This window comes from Sphaerodactylus townsendi, linkage group LG02, assembly GCF_021028975.2.
Source record: "Sphaerodactylus townsendi isolate TG3544 linkage group LG02, MPM_Stown_v2.3, whole genome shotgun sequence".
Classification (NCBI taxonomy): Eukaryota; Metazoa; Chordata; class Lepidosauria; order Squamata; family Sphaerodactylidae; genus Sphaerodactylus; species Sphaerodactylus townsendi.
This window is the reverse complement of record NC_059426.1, coordinates 72,136,625-72,148,641: the sequence shown is the minus strand read 5'-3', so window position 1 is coordinate 72,148,641 and position 12,017 is coordinate 72,136,625.

The following is a 12,017-nucleotide window of genomic DNA, read 5'->3' as shown; positions in this document are numbered from 1 at the left end:
GTCTTTATGTGATTCTTTGATCTAAAATGTACTCCCAACGGGGCCTCAATTCTGTCATTCTGTATTATCGAGACATGTTCTAACATGTATGTCCTCAAAGCACTGGAGGTCATTCCCACACACAGACAGTGGCATTTACAAATAATTACACATTGCTTGGTGGCACAGTTGGAAAAATGTCTAAATTACCATTTAAATGGAACAAACAGAGGTACAAATTCTTTAATATTTATAGACAAATTGCATGTCAAGGAATGGTCATATTTAAAGTGCTCTAGTACAATGTGAGACCTGAAAGGAAGTCTAAAAAAACTGGATCAAATCAAAGATTGTCTAAGATTCTTAGCTTTTCTGAAAAAGAGCTGAACACCCTGAGATTTCTGAGAGTAAATGCCAGTGCATTAAAATGATCCTTTTAACATCATTTGCTTGTGGTGTAAAATTTAAGGAGAAGTTGATCCTGGCTCTATTCTGATTGACAACTCCTGGTGTCAAGATCTGTCTATCCAAATTATTAGTTTTGTGCCATGTACTCCTCAACATATATTCTGGATAACCTCTAGCCTTGTACTGTTGTAGCAGTAGCCACCCTTCCCATTCAAAGTCCTCCTTATGTGTAGAATTACATGTAAGCCTAACAAGCTGACTATATGGCAGGCTCTGCGTAAGGTGTAATGAAGAGCTGTATTACAATCTGAAGGTTTGTGGTATGGGCAGAAAGAAAGTTGCTGGTCCTGATCCAAAAAAATAACCGTGTCTAAAAATGGAAGTTCCTTTGGGATACATGAATGAGTGAATTTAATTGATGGATGTAAATTGTTCATCCACTCGGTCAATTTGGTAGCTACTATAATATGATCCACAACTATTAGCAGCATGTAATCGATGTATCGTTTATACAAAATGAATCTGTCCCCGAACGGATTGATGTCATTGTTACAAATATACCTGGATTCTAATCTGCCCATAAATAAATTGGTGATTGAGGGTAATGTCACAGGGGCTAGTATATGAGTTGTCTGCTTTTCAAGGATCAGAAAATAGCCTCATGAGCCATGCCCCTGCAACTTTCACCCATCCACCAATTAAAATTGAAAGTAATAAATAACTGATGTGCTAGAGCCACATTTTCAATGCAACAAGAACACAAGAGCTGCAATGCTGGTGGAAGCAAAGTTTCCACCTGACCACTTCACAGAAAGACAGAGAGATTTGGAAGGAGGATTGTTTGGTGTACAGATGTGTCAATGGGAAGGTGAGCTACACAGGCTTGGATCCTATCTAAGTTTTCTGCCAGTGAAAGAACAGGCAGTGATTCCTCCCCTCTGCTATTGTGAGAGCAGGTAACACTATGGTCAGCTATGCCCCTTGAAATCCTATCTGTAGGGGCATAGCTGACCCCCCAAGAATAGCAGGAGAATGGAGCCAGGATTTGTAGTGGCATGGGAAAATACAAATAAATACAATCCAAACCACTGTTTCTTTCTTGCTAGTTCCTTCCACGTTTACAGTCCATACCTACGTCTCCCTGGAACCTGCCTTTAAAATGCCTACATTCTCTTGGGGTTGCCTGTCATGACATTTGCTATGAAGCTGTCAGTAGGAGCAGTTCCTGGTATTATGAGAAATTTATACATGCTTCTTTGCATACAATGCCCAGTCCAAATTGGGGGTTGGAGCATGTGATGTATAGATTTGAGATTCATTCCCCTGAAAATCCCTCTTTATCAGCTAAAGGGGGTTCTAATGGTGACAGGGCTGCGAAAGCAGGGCTGGGGGACAAAATTCCAAGGCCCAAGTCATTTGGAGGGCCCCTGAAATCACCATGGCATCACATGCTTTTTTAAAATATGCCCTGCTTTTTTTTTTTTTACTTCTAATGCAGTTTGGCACTGCAGCCCCTAGGGGCACAGAGAAGACAGAGTTCAGTAAACAGCAGTATTTCTGACTGCTGGCTGGGTCGATCTCCAAAGTTTGCTTCAAGGCTAAGGGAGAACTTTGCTTTCCCATCATACAAAATTCAAGTCAGAATAAGAGCAAGGCAAGGTCAGCCAGAACAAGCTACAGCCATGGTCAGGATGGCAACTGCTAACTAGGCCATTATCTCCAACAGTCTATGGTTTCTTCTTTCTTTAGTTCCACCCAGCTCCATATTTTTGTCTGCACAGTTAGATCTTGCAAAGGGGCAGCCCTGCTAGCATGTTGTTGCCTCTCCCTTCATTTCTCTTCCCCTTATTTTACACTTTCCCTCTCCTTCACTTTGTGTTCTTTTAATGGATTGCCTTCATTCCTCCCCTCCTACTTCAAATTTTTCTCCCCTGCTTTCTTAGTTTTCCATCTTGATCTCAACTTGTTCTCATCTGTCCTGGGGGCAATTTAGAATGTGGCCTCCTGTGCACTTGTGGTCTTCCTCACCGTGAGTGTCCATTGTCTTCAAGTTGGATTTTCAGTTATTCATACATTTTCCCCTCTTCAGAACTCACAGCACCTCAGATCTGATTCTCCTCATGGTTTTCAAAACCAGTTAAAATGTGAATTTTTGTCTGTTCTTCATAGAAAAAGTGAAGGATACAAGTGCATGCACATCTTCTTTCATATTTTCTTGTTCCTCTCCACCTTTCCCTGCCCACACAGCAGGAACTCTGTCCATTCTTTGAGCTACCAAAGGGCTTCTATGGAACTGGCTATTATGGGAAAAGTTCTCACCTCCATAGTGGCTGATCACTCCACTGCCTCTGCGTGCTGGCAGAGTACCCTGCACTGCCTCTTCAAGTGCTCCCTGATGGGCCAAAGGGCTGGCATGTAGCACCTGCTATACCTGCACTCAGCAGAAGCAAGTGAGGCTCCTGCAACCTTCAACATTTGCCTGGGGCTCAGAGGCTAAACCAAGTATGCACCAAAAATCACAGGGAAACCCAACTGAGAAGGTAAGGGCTGGTAAGGTGTGCATAAATAACCTGTATCTAAAACTACTATGGCAGCAAACCTTTGTTAATACTATGAACTGTAGAGGAGAGTTAATATTTCCCATTGATCTATCAAAGTAGTAAACAGAAGTTTCCCACCTCCACCTTTCTCATGCATGATGATAGAATGACAATAGAATGTTAATCTGCCTTCTTGGTTATAAATGGGGAACAGAAGTTAGAATTTAGCTTCTATTACAAATAGCATAGTGGGATGGGGTGGGAGTCTGGCAATAACCTGGGCCAGGATATTCTTTCATTTTTGGCCCTGGAACTCCCATGAGCATCCTGAAACTGGTTGCCAATTTTGAGATTCCTAGTTTTTATTTTCTAAGTCATGCCTGTCACAAATAGGCAAAAGATGGACATGCAGGTACTTTTAGTATTATTATAGCTGTATAGTTACAACTAGTCAAGTACCGGTAAGTTGTTTTGTTACAATATTTTATTTAGATCAGGATCATATGGGGGGGAGGGGCAGTGGTAGCTCTCAGCAGCCTTGGGTGTAGTTCCAAATACAGCAGAGGACTGACCAAGGTAGGCAAGTTGGTTAACCCTTTCTTTCCTAGGCTTTTTTCTGTTGAAAGTCACCCCCTTCCCAGCTGCTTTCCTCTTTAAGAGACAAAAGATAGCATTCAATCTAAAGATAATGACAGCTGTTTCATCCAGCAAAAGAAAGCCTATGAGCAAAATCATTATGGTACTGCCTACTCCATACACATTTACCTAGAGCACAATCAGTGGTATATCTACAGGACATAGAGCACAGGGCAAGAACTGATTTTGTGCCCCCAACAACTGCCACCCAGAATATGACACAGAAAGGCAGAAAGGCAGCAACAAACAAACAAACAAACCAGACCCCTGTCAAGGCCTGCCACAGTCTTGTCATTGCTCTTGGAATACGTTGGCACCTTGATGACTCTGCCAGGCAAGCTTAGTTTAATGACTGTTTATTGACGTTCCTGCACCCAGGAATGCAGTAATCTCAACCCCGGCCTTGGAGAATTCTATGTACAGTGATGGTTCCATTTTTAGAAGGGAAATCACCCTGGCATATACGCTTTGCTATGGTTGCTGAATATCAGTTCTGCCCCTCCCCCTGAAAGTCCAAACACGGCACAGAGGCAGAATGGCAGAATAAATAACTGTCACGTTATCATATTTTCAGAATATATTCTAGAATACATTTCTCTGTGGAAAAGGGGCACCCAATGACCTCACCACAATTACATCAGAACACTGGCGACAACATGTAACTTCCATGGCCACAACAGCACTAGGAGTGCATTTCACAGGCTCTGTGCAGTCAGGCAGGAATCAGATTGCCATTAGAAACTCTACAAACAGCTCCAAGAGTGACCACAGATTCCAAGAAAATTGGATTGTCTCAGAATCCCTCAAAGACATGACATTTGAGGGTCTTATGGTTGCTCTATACACCAGTCACTTAATGGAACAAACTTTCATGTCATGTTCTGTGGCCCATGAGAAGATTTCCCCATCAATACAAGGAAACAAAAACAGTAAGTTGAGATGCTATACAAATATACTTTACTCTAAAACCTCCATGAAGTCAGAATATTATTCTTTTCAGACTTATGCTGACCTTTGATTGCGAAGGAATACTGGTAATTTCTTTTAGGTGAATAGCCAAGTTCTTATAATGAATGTAAAGACATTCATAAAGGCGATTCAGCTTTTAAAAACCACAACAGCATTCACCAAATAAAATACCTCAATAGCCAACACTTAGCCTCTGAGACAACAAATTATCCTAAAAGCTAACCTCAAAGTAACAATGACAGTCAAAACAGCATAGTTTATTACAATGCCAAATCATATTATAGTTAAGCTCACTCAGAATCTCAAAACTACAGTTACCACAGATTCAGTATCTAAAAACATCACATTAAGGACAGCACTGATTATCTTTTTTCTGCATCAGTTTTGTTTATACCCCAATTCTGCACAATCACTCAAATATTACCTACCATACAGAACATAATTCAGGTTTGTAAATAGTCAGCAGCTGTCACAGACAAAATATTTATTTGCTGGTCTGATTCTGTTAGAGGTATCACATTTTAAGCTGACATTGCCATTCAGCTTTCCAGGGAAGCTCCAAAGTCTGTTTCCTGGATTGTGGTCCCAATGGTCTGTGTGAGTTTTTGTGCCCTGTGGATCATTTCTACACTCACCTGGCTTGACTGATTTCATTTGTACTTTTATTTATGAACACAGTCTGTTTCAATTTGTGTAATCCACAAATTAGATGACCACTCTGCTTGTCCTCAACCTTATATAATTCCCAACACATACCTTGGGGGACCCAGTACTTGCTTTTATTTTTGAAAGATGTTTATGTTTACTCTTATTCTTTAACTAGTTATTCTCTGTATCTGCAGCTAATAACATCAGGGAGGAGCTTCTTTCCTTCGTTACACAGGTGTTTAATCTCAGTTAGACCAGAAGTGCAAGTCTGAGCTTTTGGTAAAGGAGGTATTAAATACCATCCAAGCACCCTCCTCATCCAACTATTTCAACTTCCCTCCTATTTTTGAAATTAAATGTGACTTTGTTGGACTTCTGAGACAACTTTCTTCTGATAGATATATTTGAATTTCATAGCCCTACAACCTGACCATATACTCAACACCTTACACTTAAGATTGTGAAGGTTAATACACAAACACACCCACATAAACAGCTCCATGGTTTGTTGAAGGCTTTCCGGCCGGATTCAACTGGTTCTGATGGGTTTTCCGGGCTGTGTGGCCATGGTCTGGTGGTGGTGGGAAACAGACTTTTCTCTGTGATACACCTCTGAAGATGCCAGCCACAGATGCAGGTGAAATGTTAGGAACAAAATCCACCAGACCACGGCCACACAGCCCGAAAACCCACCAGAACCAGCTCCATGATTATTTCTTCTGAGGTAGTCATTTGTCTCATCTAGAAATTTTGCATTCCCTTCATCTATCTGGCAGTTCAAATATAATTGAAAGCACCCAGTTATAACCTTTTTTCCCTGGCTTTTTTTCCCTCCATCTCCAGATTATCCTCAGTAGTTCAGTCAAGGCAGTAATAGTATTCCTCTATATAACTTTGGGGCTTGGAATTTACTATGACTCTTTGCTCTCTAAGGGATGAATAGTTCTGAAGCAGGTGGTACAGATGGTGGGGGAGACAGAATTTGGAATGCAACTCACTTTTTTCCAGAGTCCAAACTCATGCTGCCCAGCCTTGCAGCTGGCTGGCTGCCTGCACACAGCACACTCTTCCACTCACCACCGGCCCCTGGCCTGCTTCCTCTTCCTGGCCTGCCGGGGTGGAGGGAGGAGATGGCTGTGCAGGCCATGGCCAGCCCGCCCCTGCCTTTCTCGCTGGAAAGATCACTGCCAGTGGCCCCTGCCTCACTTCCTCTTCTTCCTGGCTGGCCTGCGGGGGAATGGAGGGAGGGAGGGAGGGAGGTCATGGTGCTGGGCTGCCACCACTGGCCTGCCTTCATACACAGAGTCTCACTCACACTGGCTAGCACCAGGCTTTCTCTTTCTGGCTGGCCTGCCTGCAGTGGGGGAGGGAGAGGTGTGCTGGCCATGACACCGGCTTTCTCAACGAATCCTGTGCAGCCTGGCTTACACTTCCTGGCAGGGAGTGAGGAAAGGGGGTGGCAAAATGTGCCCCCCCATGTGGTGGAGGTGGGTGGTGTCCAGTTCACACACCCTCACTCCCCACCCCCAGATATGCCCCTTGAGTGCAATGGAACAGGGCAATGTTATAACTCAGGCTGAAGGTAGGGACAGGTTACTATAGTTTGCATAACAGTGGACGGCTTCTACATTGGCCCAGTAGAGGAGCTGTCTGGATCCCTCTCGAGTGCCAAAGGATGGTAGAAATTTAGCCTTATTCTCCACAGCTGTAGGTAAAGACAGATGGAACCAGATCAGAAGCCACTAGATGCTGGAAAGGGGGGTGTAGGGAGAACAATGCAAGGTGGAAGTGCCTGAACTGGGTCCACTTTGTTCTGAGGTCACTTATGCAATAAGCAGATTAAGCCTTTGTCAGGACTCTGTGCCTGCCACACACCACACCAAATAACTTAGAGCCAGAGGTGGGATCCAACCAGTTCTTACCACTTCTCTAGAAGTGGTTACTAATTTTTTCTGAGTGCCGAGAAGGGGTTACTAAAGCACCCTCCCTGCCCAATAGGGACTGGAGGTGCGTGTGTGAGGCGGCGCCACTGTTTGAATCCCACTACCATCGGAACCTGTTATTAAAATGTTTGGATCCCACCACTGCTTAGAGCTGGTATTGATACAGGATGCTGCAGCTCGGTTATTATTGGGAACTAGGCAGAGCATGCATATTATACTCATTCTGCAGACCCTTCACTGGCTGCCCACCAGCTATTCAGTTCAAGGTATTGGCCACATCTATATATATTTGAGCAAGCCTAGGAGGAGATGACTCACTTCCAGCCAGTCACCACACATGACTCATATTCAGCCAATCTCCATGCATGACTCTCTGCCAGTCAATTAGCAGCACGCAAGGCTTGGGGGCGGGGCTTGCAATTAACCGGTAAAAAAACAGCACAAACTGGTAAAAAACAGCACAAACCAAACACAGAATGTGTTGAAAAGACCCCATTAGAAGCAGCATCCACCAAGTCTCTCAACACTCTGCCACCCAGCGCAACACCTGTTCTATACATAGGGAAGGGGGTGGGACTTTCCTGAGGAGTGCCAAGTGCTGTAAACAGTGGGGGAGGGATAGGGATGTGTAGCCAGGCCTCTCCATACCTGAGAGGAACAGAGGATGAAAGAAAGAAGGAAGTTGTTTGCTGCCCATCTGACTGCTAACACACCCAAGCTGCCAAGGGCAAGGAATAAGCACTTCAGAGTATGGAAAGGAGAGCATTTTTTTCCTTCCCACTGCAGCAACTGCCATATGCTCTGCGCAGTCTGTGAAATGTCACAAAACCCTGTTAACCAGATTGCCAGCTTCTCACACATGCAAGCAGACACATACACACACACACACACACACACACACACACAGAGGAACAGGTACAACTCTGTGGCACACTGGCTGGGTGGGCTTCCTTCCCTTCTCTTCTCTACCTCCCACCGCTTTGCAAAGTCAGGATCCAGCTTTACAAACCAGGCAAGTGGGTTATGGAGATAAGGAGAACTCTCACCATCCTCATAAGCGCCCCCTGCCTCCTCCCCCCCTTGCAAATGGGGCGTGCTAGGGCCAGAGTGAGGGGGAACTGCACCCAGGGCACGTGTGCAACCTGTGCCTCTGCCACACCCATGCCCCAGAGGTGTAGCTCCAAGGGGATGGGGGGGCGTGACGCACTGGGCGCACGCCCCTGTGGGGGTGTGGTGAGGGCGTTCCGGAGCAAGGCAGGGGCGGAGGACACACCGGGTGCTTTCCCCCCTTGCTACGCCTCTGCCCCGCCCAGCCCGGAGTTGCACACACCCACGCCCTCTTGGCGCTACACCACTGGGGTGTACCCATGTTGATGGGGAGAACTCTTTTCATGTTTACATGCACCTTAATGGCTTCCCCCTCACTTGTCAAAGCCAGGACCCAGCTTTGCAAAAGGGAGGGTGCTTATGGAGAATAGCAGGATGGAGAGTGACAGGGAGAGAAGAAGGGGAAGAACAAACAGAAAAGGCAGGGGCGTAATGCCCATTGGGATAGGTGGGCAGCTGCCCAGGCACCTTGTGGGGGGCACCAAAAATGCAGGGTTTGTTTTGGGGTATTTTTAGTGGTTTTCCGTTTTTGGCCTGCAGGGGGTGCAGTTTTTATGCTAGTGGCACCAAAATTTCAGCGTATTATCAGGAGACTGTCCTTATGCTACCCCCCCCCCCACTTTGGTAAAGTTTGGTTTAGGGAGTCCAATGTTGTGGACTCCCAAAGGGGGTGCTCCCACCCCCATTGTTTCCAATGGGAGCTAATAGGAGATGGGGGCTACACCTTTGAGGGTCCATAACTTTGGCTCCCCTGAACCAAACTGCACCAAACCTGGGTAGTATCATTAGGGCAGTCTCCTGGTGAGACCCTGAAAGTTTTGAGACTGTACCTTCAGAAATGTGCCCCCTCTCGCAGCCTGCAACCCCCATTGACAGCAATGCAGAAAACTCAATGCAGAACAAAGATTCTTGGGCAAATTTCTGGGATGTTCCTGCAGGGGGCGCATTTTTGGACATATCGGCACCAAAATTTCAGGGTATTATCTGGAGACTGTTCTGATGGAACCCCCAAGTTTGGTTCAGGGGGGCCAAAGTTATGGACCCTCAAAGGGGGTGCCCCCACCCCCCATTCTTTCCAATGGGAGCTAAGGAGATGGGTGCTACCCTTTTGAGTGTCCATAACTTTGTCCCCACTGAACCAAACTGCACCAAACTTGGTGGGTAGCATAAGGCCAGTCTCCTGATGATACTATGAAATTTTGGTGGCGATATGTTTAAAAATGCACCCCCTGCAGGCACCAATGACCTGGTGCAAAAATAAATTTGGTTGTGGTAGGGTGGACGCCCATGGGGGGCGCATCCAACTCAGGTTTTGCCCAGGGCTCCAGTTTGCCTCATTACATCCCTGAGAAAAGGTGGTCAAGGGTTAGGAAAGGCAGGCGGGATTGGCCCCCTTTAGTGCCATTAACCTACCAGCAGCTGTCTAGAGCCCATTGTATTGTTCAGCACAATGGCCTTTACAGCCAGTTACATATACATCACTTAATGGCCTTGCACCCTGATATCTGCAGGACTGCAATACTATACTATAGTACAACAAATTTGCTAATCTGAGCAGCAGCTTTTCCATTTGCCCACCTGCAAATAGGCAAAATCAGCAACTATCCATATATACGTTCTCTGTAATGGCCTCTGCCTTGTAAAATGCCCTGCTTGAGGAGGTCAGGAAGGCTCCTGTGCTTCTGCTGGCAATGTAAAACAGAATTGTTCAGGAGAGTCTGTAAAAGGAGCTATATAAGGCTACATTATAATGGAGTGGTTCAGGAAATGTTTCAGTGAATAAGCTGAAATTAATGGAGGGTGGGCTTCAGTGATGCAACTAGAACTCCCGTTGGAAAATGATGGGACACCAAACTTTTGTAAATGTAGAAAATAATCTATTGATTGGGCTAAGTTTTTAACTGATTATCATATCATAATAAATTGTTTCTGTATACTGAATTGGGAATACTGTGTTTTAATACTTGTGTTGTGAGCCACCCTGAGCCTGACCTTTGGCTGGGGTAGGGCAGGATAAAAATCAAAATAAAGGATTATCTGTTGCTGCATGCATTACCTTGTTCTCAGTGCATTGTACTTTATTTATTCCATTTAGTGTTTAATATGTCCTTTATTACATTTAGTGTTTAATATGTCATGTTTAATACTTATGCTTTGTTTCAGACTTCTGCCATCCCAGTCCTATCACAGTGCTTTTCTGATGTCTCATCCTATTGATTGCATTGACTTATTTTGAATCTCAGTGAGAAAGACAAACTGAAATAATGTGAATAAAGCAAAACAAAATGTGTCTGTTAGCTGCTGGATTGTTCACACTGGATGACTTCCAAATGATAAATATTGGGTTGGATCTCCTCATCTGTCAGGAGAAGGGGCTGGCAGACCTTTCTGAGTCCAGGGAAATGCTATGCCTTGGGTTGTAGGATCTTCATGGATTAATAGCTACACATAGAAGGATGCAATGGGGAGGTGAATCTGTTATTTTTGTCTTTTCCACCAGCAGAGCTCCACTAACTGGACAAGAGAACATGATTTCATTTGCTCCCCAGTGCAGCTTCCTGACCCTCATGACTGCAGGGAAGGGAAGCAGATTGCTACTATTCTTTGCAGCTCATTCTGTCAGTTTTGGGTAGACAACAACACTGGGTTTCATATCCTTCCAAAACTGATGTATGAGGCTGCAGAGAATACAAACAGTCTGCTCCTATTTTTTGTAGCTCAAAATAACAGCTCAGGTGGAGGCAGAGAAAAGCAATTTTCTTTTTTCTGTTTCTCCACCCCATACCCCTACAGTTGACACAGCTTGGTCTGTGGAGATGGAGATTGGTCTGTTTCTTTTCTCTGCAACCCCAGTTGACGTTTTGAGATGGGGAAAGAAGCCAGTAACTCCTGTTCTCCCTCACCCCAAACTTCAAAGGTGTATCCAAGGTAAGGCAAGCCAGAGTTCATGACCCAGGTGCTGCTTGAGGGGGGTGCCAGGCAGCCCAGAACCCCACCCCAGAAGCCGTACCCTCACCACAGTGAACATGGAGTTTGGGACTGGGTGAAGTTTAAGACTGGGCCCAGGTCTGGCATCCAGTGTTCAACTGCATGCCCTGTCCCTGAACTCTACATGGATTTCGGAGGCGAAGTCAGCAGTATAAAGCTGGACCCAGCCAGGCTGCAGTTCAAGGTTGGTTCCAGCTTTAAACTGCAGGCTTTGAAGGTGCAGCTTTCAGTTTAAAGATGGAGTCTGCTAAGCCCAGCCTTGAACTGCACCCCTCCCCCAGCTCCACATGGAATTCATAGCTCAACTCTGGGCAGTGCTTGCTCTGGGTGCCATCTCTAGTAGATATGCCCCTGCCAAGCTTCTCCCTGAGAAAAAAGTTTGACGGTGGGTTGGAGAACAGAGAAGCTCAGCTGGTACCCTCTTAGAGTCAGATTTGATCTCCTTCTTCACATTTCGTGGTAGGCCCCTACAAGGAAGGGACTCAGCAAGAAATTTGGGAGGTAGTTGCTATTTGCCAGCTATTCTACTTGTTCATCTGGAGCTGAACAGACTGGATGAGGAACTCACCTGTGTTCAAGACTAAATGTTTGGTTTTTAAACATGTTCACCACAAAATGTGTGGTGTCCCTGTAAGTAATGGGTATGCTTACCTGAACTAGAATGACACAATTGCAAGCACGCTTACTAGGAGGCAATCTCTATTCAGTCTGTGAGACTTACAGGTAAGTAAATTGGGTGCAGGTGAAATTCTTCCCTGCACACAGTCCTAGCAACAATGAGATCATCAGTTAAACAACA